Below are 21,879 nucleotides of genomic sequence, written 5' to 3' on the forward strand. Positions count from 1 at the left end.
TGGCAGGGCCGAGAGAGCCATTTTCCAAATCAAACAGGTGAAACAGCAGGAATCACGTGTTTTTTGCGACTTTCGGTGGGAGTTAGCCCAAGGTTCGGGGGTGGGCTTGAACTCCTGAAAAAATTTTGAGCATAACTTCTCCGGAGGTCCCCTAACGGCTTATTAAATGGATTGGGCTGCTTTGGCGGGGCTAGTGGAGTCATTTTCCAAGTCAAACGGACGAAACGACAAAAATTGCAGGTTTTTTACGACTTTCGGTGATATTTGAGACTTTTTTGGCATTGCCGTGTGATAATGATCATCAATTCCCTATAGCTGGCAAAAGTGGCATAGTTATCAACATAGGGTGTGTTCCCTATCTGAGGAAAAAACAGGCTCCTTTAAAATAAGGAAAATGACTTCATGAATAAAAGTAGGGAAAACAAGTTGCAGTGTCTCATACCACTCTCCAAATCACCCACAATAGTATCCATTACAGGTCGCATTCCGTGAGTGATGATTCCAGAGATGAGATGGGTGTGTACTCTTTAATAATAGCAGGATACTTCACCTTAGGGTCAAAGAGGTACAGTTCATTGGTTTAAACAGTCTCCCAGTATCAAACTCTTTACCAATGATTTCCTAGGACTTTCTGATGAAACAAGAGTTCATTCAGAACAGCAGCTACTTCTTCCTTAGTGACAGACTAAATAAGAATTAGTTGGTTGAGTCCTGTTTAGTGAATGACCAGATTGCCTTTTGGTGACATGAGATTCCTGATTTTATTCTGAGTATATTATCCTACTTTTGATGCTGGAAAATAAATACTTAGTGCTTTCATCACCCAATCTTAGGTATTGCATAGTTGAGATTTTGTTCAAGTATACATATTTTCCTCTATAACCAGCCAGTGTTCCAATCTCTTTTTGCTGTTTCAATCTATATGACAACGACTGGGTTGTATTTATTTCTATGGCTATGAGGCTATGCCACTATTAACGCTAACGAATTTTTCCAAATACTTCGTTTTTTGGAACAGATTAAAAAGAAATGAGTGTCAATCAGTAAGTCGCCTCACATCAGAAAGCACAAACGGTCAAAGGGGAACTATCTCCAGGAATTTTCTGTTGTATCTCTAGTTGTAGAGTAACTATATGTCCATTGGGATGTAGAGCTCAAATAGTCTCTTCCAATACTAAGTTATCTACTGCAAATCAACATTGTAGAAAGTAGTTTGTGAATATTTGATCTACATTGAAAATACTTGATCTTCAAATCATTTGCACAACCTTGACATAGGTCCATGAAGCTTCTAACTTGCGAAATACAAGGAAATAACTAGGTCTTCAGGAGAATGGAGGCTCACCACTGCTAAAGCTGTCCCCAATGAATTCTAATTGTCCCAACACACTGGATGCCTAGTTAGTTAGGGAAGTTAAATGCAGTTAGTTTGTTATCAGTTTGTTAGAAGTTGTTAGTGATGCTTAACAGTTTCCTTGTCCTTCCTCTGCTTAGCTGATTCTCTGCATCCATCAATGGATGTAGGAGCTATGGTTTAGATTTTCACTCTAATGAGGCACAAAACCACGAGAATGTATCCCCGTACCTACATCATGAAATGATATAGCGTCGGAGGACGGTCAATATAATACGTGGAATGTATTGGTATGCAAAATAAGAAGGAATATAAATAATGACTCCAAAGTTAAACCCCAATCCAAGTTTGCCGCAAGGACTGAGTCATAACATTTCATCCGCTGCATACTACTGAGCGAAGCAAGCATACACTGAGGTCATCCGGACTACAGACAAACCTAGAGGGTTCGCTGCATGCTGCCAATGTGGTGGTCCACTTGTTCGCCCACTGAAATGCTCATAACCTTTTTCTTCGGAATCGGATTGACGAACGGTCAGTTGCATTAGAAAGAAGGCTCGAAGACCTTTCATTTAATAGGTCTTGGGACTCAAATCTCTTCATATTCTAGGAGTTAGGATATCGTTTGAAGTTGACCCTAATAAAATATAATACTAAAACTCAATCGATAGGAATGCTGTCAACTTAACTCTATGGTAGGTGTTTTTTATGATCAAGATTCACATACAAAGAACTAACACACTTGGAAATTGATCATGACACTTATGTCTAAATAGGAATCATCGGGTTTAGACCTATGCACACATGAAGAACCATTCAGATCTTAGCTTAAAATTTCCTGGATGTTACATCAAGTCGAACCATCATGGTTAACAAAATGCAATTTTGGTCTTTAAGTTTGTTGGATGCTAACACTTTCAATCTCCATAAAATATATTTGACGAAAACCGGGGTAAACTTTCTTAAAAAAAACTACAACCATTTGGCAAATATAAAGGACAAAAACCATATCATATAATTTAACCTTTAAGAAATTAAAAGGACAGAAACTATTTAATGCATATGGAACTATATTATATAATTAGTAGGAAGAGGGACTGCAACTACCAGTGCCATTATTTACATATTTTAAGTGTGGTTAGGTGGTCTTTGAAGGAATTTTCTACTTCCTTCAGTTAAAATAAAGCCCATTTACTACTATCTTCATTTTAAATTGAATAACATATATGGAGTTCAAGAAAATAAACTCCAGATTAACTCTGCATTTATGCATGGATTTTTTAATCTTGCGGTCTTAAGTCAAAGATATGTCAAATATACTGACATGCGCTTTAATTTTATAGCTTTAAACATTCCATGTGGAAAGTTGATCATTTTTTCTTTCTCACCAACTTTCCTCCTTTTTTAAAGGAATTCATTAATAACAACAACAATTCTAATTATCACACCGTGTTTTCTCTTTTTCAGATATCCATGGCATCTTCTTCCTCTTTTGTGAGTAATTCACAGTACCGTCCTCGATGGAAGTATGTTGTGTTCCTAAGTTTTAGAGGTGAGCATACTCGTAAAACATTTGCTGGTCACTTGTATGAAGGCTTGAAAAACCGGGGAATACTCACCTTTCAAGATGATAAAAGGATAGAGGATGGTGATTCAATTCCAGAAGAACTCCTTAAAGCTATCGAAGTGTCTCAATTTGCAGTCGTTGTTTTCTCAAAGAATTTTTCTACATCGAGGTGGTGCTTGAATGAACTAGTGAAGATCATTGAATGCAAGCAAGAAGAAAATGGACAAACAGTCATACCGATCTTCTATGATGTGGATCCATCAGATGTTCGAAATCAAAGTGGAGACTTTGCAGTACCATTTTCCGAATATGAACTAAAGTATAGGGATGATGTTGAGGGGATGCAGAAGGTGAAACGACGGAGAACTGCCCTAACTGCTTCTGCAAATCTAAAAGGACGTGATGTCCGTGGCAGGTGAGTTGAAAACACATAATTGCTTTTAATGAAGAAAGAAATGGAAGAATTTCCATTTAAATTTGGATGTTTCTGTCAGTTAAACAGAATCAACACTAAATAAATTAGTCATATATACTGTATGCACAATGTAATTAAACAGAAGAAAGAAATGTTTTTATATGTTTCTAGCATTTTTTCTTCTAGAGAGAATGAATACATGAAAATCTTCCTAAAACTATTCAAATTTTGCTACTTTCATGCTTAAAAGAATAGACTGTTTATACCCTCCTGGACATTAACAATATGACATACTTGCTAATACTTGATTTTCTTACATTTTCCACAATAGATATTCTTATTTATGTAGGAATGAATTGAGGAAATTCAGATCGTCGATCAAATCTCTTCCAAACTATACAGGAGTGGTTATTCTTTATCTTCTTTGCAAGATGTTGTGGGAATAAATGCTCATTTAGAGAAACTAAAATCCCTACTTCAGACAGAAATCAATGATGTTCGGATTGTAGGGATCTGGGAAATAGGAGGAGTTGGTAAAACGACAATAGAAAAAGCCATCTTTGATACTCTATCTTATCAATTCAAAGCTGCTTGTTTTCTTGCTAATGTTAAAGAAAATGCCAAAAAGAATCAACTGCATTCTTTACAAAATATGCTTCTATCTGAACTGTTGAGGAAAAAAGACGATTACGTCAACAATAAGTTTGATGGGAAGTGTATGATTCCGAGTACAATTTGTTCTATGAAGGTGCTAATCGTGCTTGATGACATAGATCATAGTGATCATTTGGAGTATTTAGCAGGTGATCTTGATTGGTTTGGTAATGGCAGCAGAGTTGTCATAACAACTAGAAATAGACAATTGATAGAGAATGATGATGCAATATATGAAGTGTCTACGCTACCCGATCATTAAGCTATGTTGTTGTTCAATCAACATGCTTTCAAAAAAAAATTTCCAGATGAGTGTTTTAAGATGTTCTCGTTGGAGGTCGTAAATCATGCTAAAGGCCTTCCTTTAGCCCTCAAGGTGTGGGGTTCTTTGTTTCATGGGAAAGGCCTAACTCAATGGAGAAGAATTGTAGATAAAATAAAGGACAAGTCAACATCAGAAATTGTTGAAAAAATCAAAATAAGTTATGATGGGCTAGAGCCCGAAGAGCAAAAGATGTTCCTGGATATGGTATGTTTCTTCGGAGGATATGATAAAACTGAAGTCCTACAAATCCTCGGCAACTATAATAATGGAGCTGAATATGGATTGGATGTCCTAATTGATAAATCTCTTGTGTTCATCTCCGGAGATGATAGCCTTGAAATGCACGACTTGATTGAAGATATGGGTAGATTTGTGGTGAAAATGCAGAAAGATTTGGGAGAACCTAGCAGAATATGGGACGTTGAAGATTTCGAAGAAGTTATGCTGAACAATGCAGTAAGTAGGCTAAGCAATTTGAACTTCAACCCCAGGGTCCATCGGAAACAGCCTCTCTACCTCACCTCGAGGTAGCGGCATGGACTGCGTATGTTTTACCCTCTTGTTGTTGTTACTTTGTAGACTAATGCTTTTTTTATCAGGAGACAAAAGCAATGGAATCAATCTGGCTGCACGATGACCACTTTAAAAAACTACGCTTTAGCAAAGAAGTCATGAAGAATATGAAAAGGCTTAAACTATTATGCATCTACAAATTTGATACACATGATGCCATTGAGTACCTGCCCAACAGCTTGGCTTGGATTGACATTTTTAGATATCCTTCGGAATCCTTGCCAGAAGAATTTGAACCCAAAAGACTTGTTCATCTTTATCTCTACCGAGGTTTGCTGCGTCATTTATGGTTTGAAACAAAGGTACAATTGTTCAGACCTCTCTATAATGTCACCTCATTATAACGACATTTCACTTATAGCGACCTGATTTATAATGTTATATTTTACTTTTATACAAAATTTGTGTAATTTCTGGTGGACTGAATGTAGAATATGAAGCAAGAAACAGAATGAATTCCAGAGGAGAAGAAAACCAAGAACACAGTATGAGATTCAGAGAAGAAGAAGATGAGATTTACAGAAGAAACTGATATGGAAAAGTGTATTCTTGTTCCATTCTTTATTCATGTTCTATACAGGTTATATATATACACATACAGTTGAGCTTAACTAACTAACTTAATAAGAGTAGTACCTAACTACTTAACTATTCTAACGGCTAGTAACTACTTCTTGGAAATGTTGCTACAGTGAATAACTGTATTTTGGAAGTTTCAGTTACTGTAGCTTGTGATCACTTTTAGCATCTGGAATGGACTGCTTAGCCATTCTCTACACTCCCCCTCAAGCTAGGAAGTGAGAAAATGTTAGGAATACCTAGCTTGGAACTGAGATGTTGTAGTTGTGCTTTAGTGAGTCCTTTGGTAAGTAGATCAGCAGGTTGATCCTGTGTAGAGATGTATTTTGTAGATATCAGACCTTGAGTGATCTTTTCCCTTATAAAGTGGCAGTCAATATCAATTGTTTAGCCCTCTCATGGTAGACTGGATTGGTTGCAAGTTGTGTAGCAGCTTTACTGTCTGTATAGTTCGCAGAAATAGTTCGTTTGCCTGTCAGCCAATCCATGATGATTGTTTCTTATTAGCATGAGCATAGAGTGAGAAAACTTGAAAATATTCTAAGTGTTGAAAGACTTAGACTCATTTTAGCTAGTAATCTTTGGGGATTTTATTTTCAACCTTCCCGACATCCGTTTTTAGATTTTCTTGTTGCGTTGCAATGGGACAAGGTTGTACTACGTCTCGGAAGAGTTTCGGAGTTTTTAGACGTGCATAAGGGCGAGTTTGAGTTTCCTTTCCAGTGAGTGCCTGCGATCTGCAGGCATCGCCTGGAAGATCGCTTGGCTTGGGGGCAAGCCCGCGATAGAGCAGGCAACGCCTAGCCTAGAGCGGTGCTCTAAGGAGGGCGGCCCCTGGTAGATTGCCCCAGGCCAATTTTTCAGGCTTCTCCAGATCATTAAGGGCATTTTGGTATTTGTCTGTTCCCCACACGGGATTTAATCCCTCAAACACCAAAATAGAGTGACATTCATCAAATTTTCTCAAGAACATTCTCTAGGGTTTCAAAATAGAATCCCCAATAACTCAAGATTCAACCATGAGTTTTAGAAGATAATTAGAGATTCGAAATCCCCAATCCGCAAGCTTCAAGAAGCACCTATTATCTTTGGAAATAGAGGTACGTGGGGTTTATCCTAAAAACTACAGGGGCTTGAAATTTGTTAGAGCATGATTTAAGTTTTAATGCATGTATTTTATGGAGGTTTTGAAAACTTTATTATAGATTATGTATTTCGAAGGTTTAAATGCTACTCTTGCTTTGTTATTGTGGCCTTCCCCCCTAAATTGATTTACATGTATACGTTTATTTATGAAACTAAGATTTGATCTTTGTTTTGAGAGCATGAATTATGGACTCCCTCTCTTGTAATAAATTAAAGATTTTGGCTTTGTTGAAAAGAGAATTGAAATGCATGTTTTCGTGATTTGAAACATCATGGCATTTGAAACATTGACTTAGATTTATTGAGAGGGTGTCTTGATATGACTATGTTTCGAGTCAAAGAGAAGAATTGCATGAGAAAGAGACTTTGGACATGACCACCATTGTTTTGTTGAATTGTTGGCAAAGAGTTAATTGCATGTGTATACATAAGTTTTCTTGAATTGTTTTATTGCTATGGTGATCCTGAACTTATGTCTTGAAATAGAGATTTTTGTATGCTAATAATGGCTCAGAGATGTGACTTGCAAATCAATGGTATGACGATACCATATGTAATTATGCCATAATAGAGTATGTTTTCAGAGTATGATTTCAGATTACGTTTTCGGAGAATGCATGTTTTATAGAGTTTTAAAAAGGGGCTTAAAGAGTGTTAGGTGGTTACCCGAAGAAGGCGTGAGTTCAAGCAACTCTTAGCCTGAAATCGTATTTGCTGATACGAGTAGAGTATTATTATATGCTAGCGACGGCCGTGTGGCGTAGTAGATTCAGAGACTCTGACACTTGCGGCACACTTGGGTTGGAGGCTTGGCTGCCGAGTCAATGGCAGTTTCCATATAGCCTATGGAATTTTCAAGAATTGTAGGGTATACCACCTAGCACAGAAGTAATACAAAGAGTGTCAGAGATTTCAGATATTTTCACAGAGTCTTTTAAAATGCCCATGAGATTTCCTACTATATGATTGTTTATGAACTGCTTTAAACTGCTCTCATATATGTTGAATATAAATGATTATTTTGGATTTGCTCTGTGTGCCAGTACGTATGTATTGACCCCCTCCCCCCTCCAACCTCTCAGGTTCTGAGGCTTAGTCTAGGGGTCCAGATAAGCAGTAGATAATTCAAATTGCAGATCAGGTTGTGCAGTGGTGAGCCTTTTTACTCCAGAAGGCCTGTTGATTTTCAACTAATTATCAGTAGTTATGTTTTTGGTCTACTAGGGCCTTGTCCCATTTTGTTTAGTTCATAGTACAGATTTCGCAGACTGCTGTCAGACATTATTATTCAGATACACTTTCAGATTGACCATGTTTCTGAATTAGATTTCAAATTCCGCATTTATCTTTTGTTTTATGAATGTTGTGCATGATTACTAGATAGAGAAGGGTGTTCTGGGATTTCATGGTTTGGGATACTCGTCACGGCAAGGGTCCCGGCTCGGGTCGTGATAGTAGTGTAGGAAAGAATCACGTGCAAAGGAATTCACAGGTGAAGAATAAGCATTTAAACACATACACATTCTTTCCTTCAAACAACTAGACAACTTGGCATCCACAAGTTGGAATTCATGCAATTTAGGCACAAGTGTGTCAAACAAGGATGTGTATTTAGGAACGTTACTCCAAGAAGTCAATGCACCTTTTCCCTCGGGTTTTCAAGAAGGACTACACATTCCTTACCCTTAAGAGTACTCTCATCTTTCAAAAAGAGATTTCCATCTTTATGAGGAATGTTGTCACACCATAGTGGGTTAGCATATCGGCTATAGCTTTCAAAGCAAGCTATACCATCATTTTCACCACTAGGTTCATTAGGAGTGTTTACATCATCTTCAAACAAGAAACTATACCTAAAGAGAGCATGATCTATCCCACGGGTAGATTTGGAACAAGTTCACTCTCTAAAAGTTCATTATCAAGTTTTAAAGATGTCTTAAGCACATGATTATCCCTATGATCTAAGCAAATATTAGAATTAAAGGGCAAGCTCACGGGTTCACTCCTATTCATTTGATCAAAATTTTCAACATCATCACACACTTGAGGTTCATAAATCACATCATATACATCCTCAAGTGGTGGGCAATTTTCACACAGAAGTTGATCAACACAAATTTCACAAGATAATGTACTTTTCATCCAACACAAGATATGAAGATGTTGATGAACACCAAGAACACAACATTGAATATTGGAGTTCTAAGGTTCACGTTGGACCTCCCAAACATCAACAACACATATTAAAGTTCCAATATTCAACAACAGTATCAGCAAAACATTTTTCCAACCACCAATCTTCAACAACAATATCAACAACCTTTCAACATTCAAGAGTCACTCAGATTTAGCTCAAAATTTAGAAGTAGACTCTATTAGTGTTGGTGAAGAAGGGAATAACACTATAAACAACCAAACACACAAAAAACACAAGAAAACCAAGCCTCAAATCTTGGCCCAAACACAAAAATGGGACAACTTTACTATTTTTGGGTTTTTAAGCTTTTCAACACTTTTTTTTTATTTTCAAGTTACCAAGCCCAATATTGATCTTGTTGGAATGAAACCAATGATGGATATGATACCAAATGATTCAAATCAGTCTACTAAGATGCCAAAACAGTCCACAAAACGTGATAAGAACAAGCAACACAAAGGGATACAAGATGACAAACATAAAAACACATGGATTTGCAAAATAATGAAAGGATAGATAGTGAGACCAAGATTACTACAAGATCAAGAACCAAGTATATTTCAACATTAACCCCTAATGAATGTAATAATCAAAACCACACTCTTACGGTAACCGCTAAGGTAATTGACTCACCTCAAGATCCACCGTTTCCAAGCAAAGAACAATATTGGCTTTTCCAAGCCCTATACAAATGATGACTTTTTCAAGTCCTAAATAAGACTATACTAAGGTGGTATACTCTCAAAAGAGAGAGGATTTCAAGTGTTTCAATCTTTCATCTTTCATAAACTAATGAAAATAAGACTAAAGGAGCCTATTTATAATCTATTACAAAATGAACACAAAATGACTCCAATGCCCTTAATGAGGAGGGATGGTCATGGAGTGTTACTTGGACAAAGATAAGTGACAAAAATGCCCTTAATAAAGGGAACCAAAACCGTGAACCAACAAAGGCGGTCCAAACCCGAGAGTCCTTAAGTCTTCAATTCTTCAAGTAATCTTTCACACTCGGGTTTAATCAATGGTAGGCTCAAAACGTCCCCTCCAAGTATAATCCCGTGCCCTCCATGCGATCAAAGCTTGATTCTTCACATAGTAACTTTGAATGATGTTGGCGAAAGCTAAGGTGGCCATTATTCTCGTATCAATATGAGACTTCTTAGGCTGTTGTAGAAACTGACTTAGTGTCTGAACCCCAAAGGAGATGTCAGGTCTGTTCAATGTTAGATATAGCAACTTACCTACAATTCTTTGGTAAGATCCTTGATCTGTTAGAGAATCATCTTCTGAACTTACTGATTTGTGGTTCTGATCATCATACTGCTTGGTAGTCAACTTAATGTTGGTGTCAATTGGTGTTCCAGCTGGTTTAGCTACACTTAAGCCTGTTTCTGAGATTAATTCTAATGCATATTTCCTTTGGTACATTATAATACCTTTCTTGGATCTAGCAAACTCAATCCCAAAGAAATATCTTAGTTCTCCCAAATCCTTCATTTTGATGGTTTATTTCAGCTGATCCTTTATTTCTTCAATCAAATGTAGACTGCTGCAAGTAATTAACATATCATCTACATAAATGAGCACAAGTATAGTACCTGTTGTAGCCTTTTTGCTGAACAAGGAGTGATCATGTTTACTTTATTTGAAATCAAATTTCAGTAATGCTTGAGACAGCTTTGTATTCCATTGCCTTAGTTTTTGCTTTAGTCCATACAGGGATTTAGTGAGTCTACACACCTTATTCTCCCCCTGACTCTTAAATCACTGAGGAAGATCCATATAGATCTCATTAGTCAAGTCTCCCTGTAGAAAGGCATTAAACACATCCATCTGATGGATGTGCCACTTATTTTGAGCAACAATAGTCAAAATAGTTCTTACTGTTTTCATCATCACAACTAGACTAAATGTTTCTTGATAGTTTATCCCTTCCTTTTGGCTATAACCCTTAGCCACTAATCTTGCTTTGTAACTCTTAATTTCACTTGAACTCATATATTTGATCTTGTAGATCCACTTGTAGCCTATAGGAATATTTCCTTGTGGAAGAGTAACCATATCCCAAGTGTGATTAGCTTGTAATGCCTCAATTTCAGCGTTCATTGGCTCAATCCACTTAGGCTCAGTAATTGCTTCCTTACAGCTTTTAGGTTCTGTATTGACAGGTATTCTTGAAAGATGTGATTGATACGACTTGTTTACCTTGTCATACGAGATATATTTGTCCAGTGAGTAGGGTGTATGCTTTGCACGAGAACAAAGTCCTTCACCCACAGTGGAGGTCTTTTATCTCTTGATGATCTTCTAGTCTCTTCTGGTTGTGTTACTGATATATGTGCATCCTTCACCAAGATCTGAGTAGGTAAATGTAGAGCATCAGACATATGATCTTGTGTAACACCCCGTACTTTCGGGATAGAATCGAGACCGTCGTCCTTATGCGTATAGACCCGAACTAGATGATTCCTTGTTAATATATGTGTAGCGATCAATCCTATAGTGTAAGAATATCTTTGAATATGAATTGAGTTCACAAAAATCCCCAAACTCTAAGACGAGTTGAAAACATTTCAATCGAATAAGTTTTAGTGGATGTTTAAACTTGGGTCAACTTCTATCGACCATAATTCCTAGAATATGATGAATTAGAGGGCCTATTATATATCAAATGAAAGGTCTTCGAATAATTTCGCCTAAATCTAATATCCGAGCGAAAAGTTATGGCCATTTTAGTGACTGAGACAGTAGCAGCATGCGATAAGCATGCGATAAGCATGCGATGCACGCCCTATTGCATGCTCCAAATTTACAGATACTGTTTCCGCATTTTTAAGAGCAGAATGGGTATTTTCAGCCCCCCTTCTTCAGCTTAAACACGGGATTTCAATCCCGAATAAGCTCATTATTGATATTTTCATCAAATTACTCCAAGAACACTCTCTAGGGTTTCAAACTAAAAACCCAAATAACTCAAGATTCAACAGTGGGTTTTCAAAATCGATTGAAGATTTGGAATCCTCAATCCGTAAGCTTCAAGAATTATCTATTATTTCCGGAATTAAGGTACGTGGGGTTATCCTAAAAATCTCATGGGCTAAAAATTCATGTTTTAAGATTGGAGGTTTTTGAAATTACGAATATAATCATGTTTTAAAGGTTTCAAAGACATTGATTTGGTCTTTAGGCCTCTCCCCGAGGTGATTTGATATATTATATATGTACATGTATGTGTTTCGAAAAAAATGATAACTTGAGAGCATGAATTATATGAAATCCCTCTCTTGATATGATTTTGTTTTAAATTTTCATATGATGTGAATTGTTTGAAAATCATCTTGAAAAGCATGACATGAAATGTTTTGAAAATTGTTATGATTGGATATGATTTTGACTTGCAAGGAGAGGGTTGTTTATGTTGAAATATGTTGAATATAATGGTTGAATGAAAGAATGATGTGATACTGATGACTTGCAAGTCGGGTATGATGATACCCTACAGAATATGATATGTGATTGAATTAAATAAAGTTTGAATGCATTGATTTTACATGAGATAGGTGGATACCCAAAGAAGGCGTTTGAGTAAAAGGGCTCATCGCTGGAAACCGTGTTTGCCGACAAGGGAAATTGGTATCCTGCTTTGTGATCTTATGTACCTGATATATATTATCCCAATTTGGGACTATGGTTAGGAGCCCTACTTTGTGCCATACTTCATTGGGTCGAGACACCCTGCTGTGTGATCTTGTGTGTCTTCCCCTCACTTATACTCTAATCTTGGTGGCAACCGAGATTTGACAGTTGGTGTAAATGTGAAATTATAGGGTGTACCACCTAGCTCAGATGTGTTGCATTGTTGTTGAAAAATCAATATACTATGCCCATGTATTTTTGAAATCATTTTGCAATAATGTGCTACATAACAGCTCTCATTCATTTTATATAAAATTCTCTACTTTGTTTTGGATTACTATGCGTACCAGTACATTTGTATTGACCCCCTTCCCTATTAGGTTCGGAGGCACAATCTAGAAGTCCAGAAAATCAGTAGATCCTTCAGGCAGATTTGCAAAGTCACTTAGTGAGCCTTCTATATTCCAGAAGGCCTGATGTCTGGTAGTTTATTTATCATTTAGTAATTTTTGGGTCTACTGGGGGCCTTGTCCCAGTTTTTCAGACAGTTGTTTATTTCAGTCATGTAGTAGAGATTTCGCAGATCCATTTTTGTTTTCATGTGATTCATGAACATGTTTCCGTAATATTGTGTATCTTCTACATTCTATTATCATATGAATTATGTGCATGATTACCAGACAGATAGGGGTGTTTCGGGCCTTCATGGTTCGAAATACCCGTCACGGCCAGGACCCTGATTTGGATCATGACAAACTTGGTATCAGAGCATGATTCATTGTCCCAGGGTGTCTGCGAAATCGCGTCGAGTACAGTCTTGTTTATGGGCGTGTAGCGTGCCACACTTATAAGCAGGAGGCTACTTGGCGTTTAGGAATGTCTCTCTTTCTTTATGTTCTAGTTCGTGTTATAAAGTCAGAATGTTCCTCCTTCATACTCCAATTTGTGCTATGATGTCGCCGATACGAAAGAAAAATTTATCCTAATTCTTTTCATTACTATGGTGTTTTCAAATAATGCTCTCAGATTTACTAATAGAAATTTCAGAAGTCACACAAAGGGCTTGAGAGGGGTTCCCTGATGTGTCATAAGTTCCTCAAGTTTAAAATTGTGTTTTTGGAACTGTATTTCTGCCCGAGTAGTAGAATAAGTTAAAGTGTCGGTGTCATGACCTGTGGCTAGTGAAATTAGACCAAGAAGTTGGTGATATTAAGTCACAAGGTTAGAGGTCAGAGGTGAGGGTGACCTTTGTGTAACTAAATATTTATAGCCGAATAACCATTGATTGAGAATGATTTACCATTTCTTTTTTCTAGTGGTAGACTAATGTGGTAGTACCATTTTGGGATTGTATGATAGTCTGTGGAGAAAGTGTATGACTCAGATTTTTATTTATACAGAGTAAGATGTGTATCCTTAGATCATTGAATATTGTGTATCAATTTTCTATCTTTTGTAATATGTAATCTTGTTATCATATATTTCTTTTTTAAAAAATCTAAGTCTAGTGAAGCCGTGTGAGGCCTATTTCGATTCACTAGCAACTTGTTGTTCTTGTGTTGGTAGAATATTTGTATAGTCGAATCTTTTCGCATGAGATTGAGTTGGTAATGAAGTCATACGTCCTTGTGTGTTAGTTTAGTAGAAGGTAGAGAAGGAGTTATTAGTTAAGGTGAATTGTTGTCTGCTTGAGGTATGAAAATGGCTAGATGAGCCAGTAAGTAATAATTATAGACTCATGGTTGCTTGTGGAATTTGAAGGTAGTCTAAATGTAGGCTTGGGCAAGTAAGTGTGATGCGAGAAAGCCATATAAGTAGATAGGATTGTATGGGGTTATAATAGAAAATTAAGGTTGACCATGTCTATTACGTGACTTTATCCCCCTTGACCCTCTTTCCGCTGGTAATTGTAAACTAGTACTACTTGTGAGAAGGTATGTAGTAGATTGTTGAGATATTTGGATAGAATGTCCAAATTTGACGGACTAGTATATTATGTTGCCTTCTTCATTGGTGGTAGATGATTGATGCTAGATTATTGGCTTGAATTTGATGTAGGATGTGGATGTAAGAATAGTGGCTTAAGATTAATGATGAATGTTTTATGAGAATTGTGTGTCAGGTTGGGTTGTAAATCATGCTTAGCACTAGACATTAAGTTTGAACATTTGATGTCCATAGAGGTGGATGTGATGATTTCTTGGTTAATGATACTAGTCATATGGAAGTGACCTAATAGGATTGAATGGTGTATGCTATAGATTAAATTTATTTGATTCGTAACAAAGTATGATGTTGTATGTATGAGCTAGAAGTATGCCCAAGGTGATATGGAGTTGGGAAATTTTCTAAGACTATTACATATTGTGTGTGGCTAGTAGACATAGTAGTACCGTTGAGTTGCTAGGTAAGGTTTTTTCTATGATATAAGTTTTGTGATTAACGGTCTAACGTTAGAAGGTTAAGTAGTGTAGAGTGGATTTTATGTGATAAAAAGGGAGGATGTGTATGTATGCTCATGAGAGTGTGAGTTTTAGGTTGATGATGATTGATAATAGCAAAAATTTAAGAGTAGAGTTCTGGGAAAGCAATGCTTTTAGAGTATGCGTTAAGTAGTCATAATGCCCCATAGTTTTCTCGATTTGATGTTACTCAGTAATGGGCTTAGAGGGTTTACAACTTGAATGATTTCCTTTTTCTAAGTGTTGACGAAAGTGACTTAGTTACATTTTGAGCTCCCAATCTTTGATGATTATATTTTCAACTTTTCCGACCTTCGATTTTAGGATTTCTTGTTGATTCATGATCGGGGAAGTCAAGGGTACGTCTTGGGTGAGTTTTGGAATTTTTAGACGTCGTTTAGGGCATGTTTGGATGCCCAAAACAGTGGCATCATGCGATATATATGCATCGTATGGTATAGTGCTGTGCGATGCATACTCCAGTCCGGTGGGATATAGCATGCGACGCATTCTTTGCTGCACGTACCTGGGAATTTCAATATTTACACTCTATCTCATAAAGGGCCTTTGGGTCAAATTCCACCCACATTAATTCGGCCTGAACACCAAATTTGAGTAGTAAAACAATACTTTATCCCCAAATTAATATCCTTCCCAAATTGAAATCATCCTTCCATGCCAAGAACATAAATCCTAACACTTAAGTGTTTAGAGGCGTGGATGTCCATGCCTATAATGATGTTAGTCATGAGTGGATGATCTTAGGGTTAGAGGAAGTTATGATTAGTATCCCTGAAGGGGGATGGCCCAGAAGAAACTTAGTGTATTTATGTTAAATTATTGAGGGAAGTTTGTGTTCATGTGTATACTGATATCCCCCATTGTATAGAGAATTGTGGTTATAGATTGATTAGCAGTTATGTTCTCAAGTCTAGGATTGTGACTTTGATCTAAGGGGGAGATGGTGAGTTAAGGTAGTTTCCGAATCTTTCATATTGTGGCAAGTTAGGAAAGAGTCATGATGGACTTACTCCTATTCAAGTGTGTTCCTCCTACTTCAGTTTAAGGGTTCATGCTACCAATGTCTTATGTATTCAAGTCCTGCCGATGTCTAAGGTTTGAGTTCTCTATGTAAATCATGTCATGTTCTGATGTCCAAACAAGAAGCGATAATGTACCTTAGTGACCCAATACTCCAAGTATCCGAGCCATAGGTTATGTTGCTCATGATCTAAACCTATGTCTCATGACATGCTCGGTCCTAAGGAAATGTGTTTTTGTATGTTGCGGAATTATTTTATGTCGGAATTAGCCAAAGTGATAAAAGTCTATGATAACTCATGGAAAATTTTCAGCTCCTTGAATGGGGAGCAATCACTTGAAGTGAAATCTTTACCTTAGTTGTTAGTGACGTAAATTTCAGATTTATGCCACATAGATCATGATATGTGCATCCATGTTTCTCATTTTGGTCTATCCTAAGGGAACCATAATGTGTTGTGTTCATGCCGAACGACCCTTTACTTATGATCCAGGCACTTGATATTAGGAGCACTCCGTGTCTATTCTATTGTATCTTCACTTTATGTCCCTCATCGAGTAGTGCTGTAAGTATGAGTGATGGTCTGATGATGTTACTTCCATTCATAATGTGTATGCTCGGGTCCCTTAATGACCCTCCATGTGTTCGTATGATGGTGTTTATGGAAGCGTAGTAGTGTGTTAGGTATGGGAGTAGATGTTCTTGAAGGTGAGAAATTTGATGTGATTCTCGAGCTGAGGTTATAGGTGATAGGAAAAGGAAGGAGATGAACTTTTATTGGGCAAAATATCTAAGAAAAAAAATATGGTGAAACTATTTGTGAGAGTGATTGAAATTGTTGATCTTAGTGGGGAGAGATCCATGTAGTGGGTGTAGTAATGATAGACTTAAATTTTGTGTTGGGTGAAGAAATGAACCAATTTTGTGTTGGGTGAAGAAATGAACCAATTTTGTATTGGGTGAAGAAATGAACCAATGTCCCATGTGGTTAGTATTCCATGAATTAAGACTTGAGTTGTTGGATTATAGTGATGAGGTGAGATGATCCCTGAATATGATGTAGAATATAGGGTCCCGTAGTTTAAGTTAGCACCTTTTTCCTCCAAGTGAGGCTTCAACATAGAAGTATATTACAGCGGGAATCAAATTCGTGAGGATAGATGTGTATGGGGAAAATTGTAAGTCGGGAACGATGAGGCATGTATTTTATTGTTTGGGGCATAGAAAATTAGTGTCCTCAAGCTTAAGTCTTTTAATTGTATCTTGTAAGATGGAGAAGGATAATATTCTTATGTCCCGCGAAAACCCCATCTCATGTCTTATACCGATCTTAATCAGGCCGAGGATTCTAAGGAAAATTCATATCTTGCAATGCTTTGATCATGTGTCATAAAACACATGCCAAGATCATGTCGATACCATGTTTCGTTATCTCATGTTTCGTGCGTTCAAGTTTCACTAGGGGTTATCATGAAGCTTATTCTCTGCCTTCACATATTTTGTCGAGGCAAAATGTTCAATGAGAGACTTTGTTCTTTATTCTACACTCTTAGAGATTCAAAAGGTCCCTACCCATCATTCGGGGACGAATGATCCCAAGGGGAGATAATGTAATACCCCGTACTTTCGGGATAGAATCAAAACCGTCGTCCTTATGCGTATAGACCCGACCTAGATGATTGCTTGTTAATATATGTGTGGTGATCAATCCTATAGTGTAATAATACCTTTGAATATAATTGAGTTCACAAAAATCCCCAAACTCTAAGACTAGTTGAAAACATTTCAATCGAATAAGTTTTAGTGGATGTTTAAACTTGGGTCAAATTCTATTGGCCATAACTCCTAGAATATGATGAATTAGAGGGACTATTATATATCAAATGAAAGGTCTTCGAATAATCTTTCCAACGATATCAATTTCGCCTAAATCCGATATCCGAGAAAAAATCTATAGCCATTTTAGTGACTGAGACAGTAGCAGCATGCGATAAGCGTGAGACGCACGCCCTATCGCACACTCCAAATTTTCAGATACTGTTTCCGCATTTTTAAGGGCAAAATGGGTATTTTCAGCCCCCCTTCTTCAGCTTAAACACGGGATTTCAATCCCAAATAACCTCATTATTGATATTTTCATAAATTACTCCAAGAACACTCTCTAGGGTTTCAAACTAAAAACCCAAATAACTCAAGATTCAACCGTGCGTTTTCAAAAGCGATTGAAGATTTGGAATCCCCAATCCGTAAGCTTCAAGAATTACCTATTATCTTATGGAATTAAGGTACGTGAGGTTATCCTAAAAATCTCATGGAAAAATTCATGTTTGAAGAATGGGGTTTTTTGAAATTACGAATATAATCATGTTTAAAGGTTTCAATGACATTGATTTGGTCTTTAGGCCTCTCCCCGAAGTGATTTGATATATTATATATGTACATGCATGTGTTTCGAAAAGATGATAACTTGAGAGCATGAATTATATGAAATCCCTCTCTTGATATGATTTTGTTTTAAATTTTCATATGATGTGAATTGTTTGAAAATCATCTTGAAAATCATGACATGAAATGTTTTGAAAATTGTTATGATTGGATATGATTTTGACTTGCAAGGAGAGGGTTGTTTATGTTGAAATATGTTGAATATAATGGTTGAATGAAAGAATGATGTGATACTGATGACTTGCAAGTCGGGTATAACGATACCCTACAGAATATGATATGTGATTGAATTAAATGAAGTTTGAATGCATTTATTTTACATGAGATAGGTGGATGCCCGAAGAAGGCGTTTGAGTAAAAGGGCTCATCGCTGGAAACCGTGTTTATCGACAAGGGAAATTGGTACCCTGCTTTGTGATCTTGTGTACCTGATATATATTATCCCAATTTGGAACTATGGTTAGGAGCCCTTCTTTGTGATCTTGTGCACTACCATACTTCATTGGGTCGAGACACCCTGCTGTGTGATCTTGTGTGTCTTCCCCTCACTTATACTCTAATCTCGGCTGCAAGCGAGATTTGACAGTTGGTGTAAATGTGAAATTATAGGGTGTACCACCTAGCTCAGATGTGTTGCATTGTTGTTGAAAAATCATTATACTATGCCCATGTATTTTCGAAATCATTTTGCAATAATGTTCTTTATAACAGCTCTCATTTATTTATATATAAATCTCTACTTTGTTTTGGATTACACTCTTACCAGTACATTTGTATTGACCCCCTCCCCTCCCAAGTTCAGAGGCAAAGTCTAGGGGTCTAGAAAATCAGTAGATCCTTCAGGCAGATTTGCAAAGTCACTTGGTGAGCCTTCTATATTCCGGAAGGCCTGATGTCTGACAGTTTATTTATCATTTAGTAGTTTTTGGGTCTACTAGGGGCCTTGTCCCAGTTTTTCAGACAGTTATTTATTTCAGTCATGGTTCGGAATACCCGTCACGGCCAGGGCCCCAGTTCGGGTCGTGACATCTTGTGATAGTGCATCAGGAATCTCAGTAGGTAAGCTTGTTTCCTGAGAAGAATGAGGTCCGCCAGAAGATTGAGTATGGGTTATTTCTTCATCATTTGAACTAGTGAAGTTGAAAATTGTTGTGGGATGCTGATGTTCTAACTGGAAAGGGAAAATTTCTTCTTTGAATATCACATCTCTGTTTACAAAGAAAGTATGAGACGTTAGGTCATATAACAAGTAACCTTTTGAGTTGTAGCATAGCCCATATGAACAGCTATCCTTGACCTACTCTTAAGTTTATCAGTTTCTTGTATCACTTTAGCAAAACACAGGCATCCTAAAACTCTAAGACGTGACAAAGAAGGGGATTTGTGAAATAACAGTGTGTAAGGAATGTTATTGTTAATTACAGAACTTGGAAGTCTGTTAATAAAATACACAGTAGCCTGAACACATAAGCCCCAAAATTTAAGAGGAATGTGAGCTTGAAATTTAATGGCTCTTGTGAGCTCAAGAATGTGTCTATGTTTCCTCTCAGCAATACCATTTTGCTGAGGAGTATAGGCATAAGTGGTTTGATGTATAATACCTAGGGAATTGAACATGGTTGAGCAAACATTGTTTAAGAATTCAGTACCATTGTCTGTCATTACACATTTTACTGTCTTATCAAATTGTGTTTTAATATGAACTAGAAATTGTTGAATAATAATGCAGACATCACTTTTGAGTCTTAACAGGAATATCCAGGTATATTTTGACGTATCATCAACCACAGTAAGGAAGTATTTATGACCATCATGAGTAGGAGTTTTATAGGGTCCCCATAGATCTATGTGCAACAAATCAAAACAAGCATGACTTTTTGAACTACTAATAGGAAAAGGAATTCTGGCTTGTTTAGCACAAGGACAGATAGTGCATTTATCAACTATATCAGTAATACTGGTTGTGGTTGATGTAAGTAGTTTCTTTAAAACTGAAGTTGATACATGAGCAAATCTCTTTTGCCATAGGGCTATGTCTAGTTTTGAATCTATCTTAAGTAAAGGGGTAGAACAGCTAGCTGCAATATTAACATCTGCGGAACTTGGATTGTTGGACAGTAGGTAGAGTCCATCCTCTTCTTTACCAATCATCTTCACCCTCCCATGTGAGAGATCCTGAAAGATACAGAAGTTAGGAAAAAAAGTAACAGAACAATGTAGTTCCTTAGTGAGCTTAGATACAGAGAGCAAGTTGAACTTGAACTGAGGTATATGAAAGACTCCAGTAATGATATTGTTGTCAGGTGAAATACTTGAACCAGCCACTTCAACCAGTGAGATATCCCCATTTGGTAGATATATCTTCTTTGAATTAAGAGGTTTGTGGTCTGTGGTTTTGTCCAGACTATTCAGGTCTGCTACCATGTGATTGGTAGCACCTGTATCAACTATCCATACCGGATTTGTTTTTGTGTTATCAGTGAGAGTTAAACATTTGTCCATACCTGTTACATTACCTGCAACATTGGCTGAATGGACTTGATCTGAGGCTTTGTTTAGGAAATGAAGTAACTGCTGATATTGTTCCTTTGTAAGATTGCAGGTTTCAGATTGATTTTGTTGTCCAGCTGATGATCCTTGTACTGAGGGCTGACCACTGTCCAAATTAGCAGACTTAACAGTATAGTTTGATGTGAGTGCAGAACCTCCATGATCTTGAGAAGTTGAATTCTCAGATACTGCATTGTAGGCTGTATTGGACCCTTTTTTCTTGAACCTAGAGTCTTATGGATAACCTACCAATTTGTAGCAATTTTCTCTGTGTGATTCTTGAGTTTGCAATAGTCACAAAACAAATAACCAGTTTTCTTGAACTTTTGTGGTCCACCATTTCTAGAGTAGGTAGTGGAATCACCACCTGTGTTAAATCCATTTCTAGCATACATTGCTACCTCAAAGTTTTGATTCCCTGACAGAGGATTAGGACCCAAGATTCCTGATGTAGCCACCACAGACTTCTGGCTTTCATCAGACATGATCATGGAATAGGCTTGGTTCACAGAAGGGAGAGGGATCATTAACAAGATCTGTGATCTTGCTTGCATATAAGAGTCATTTAAACCTATAAGAAACTGAAATAGTTTGAGTTCTTGTAGGTGTAACACATACTCCCTGGATTTATCACATTCACATGAGGGAGCAGGCACCATAGCTTCCAATTCTTCCCATAGACCTTTCAACTTAGAGAAATAAACAGACACTGAACTGGTTCCTTGAGATAAGGTGGCAATTTCTTTGTGTAAATTGAAAGTTCTTGACCCATCTATCTTGTTATACCGTTCAGCAAGATCTTCCCAAACATGTTGAGCACAAGAAGCATACATAATGCCACTAAGAAGACTTTTCTCTACAGAATTCATTATCCATGACAGCACAACAGCATTTACTCTTTCCCAATTGCCCTCAAGTCCTGGATATTTTT

General features: G+C 37.1%; 1 pseudogene; it reads left to right on the top strand.

Moving 5' to 3' along the window:
• Positions 1 to 2,827: 2,827 nt before the first annotated feature.
• On the top strand, positions 2,828 to 5,543 carry LOC107871702 (annotated as a pseudogene).
• Positions 5,544 to 21,879: the final 16,336 nt, after the last annotated feature.

The sequence above is a fragment of the Capsicum annuum genome, chromosome 12, assembly GCF_002878395.1.
Source record: "Capsicum annuum cultivar UCD-10X-F1 chromosome 12, UCD10Xv1.1, whole genome shotgun sequence".
Taxonomy (NCBI): Eukaryota; Viridiplantae; Streptophyta; class Magnoliopsida; order Solanales; family Solanaceae; genus Capsicum; species Capsicum annuum.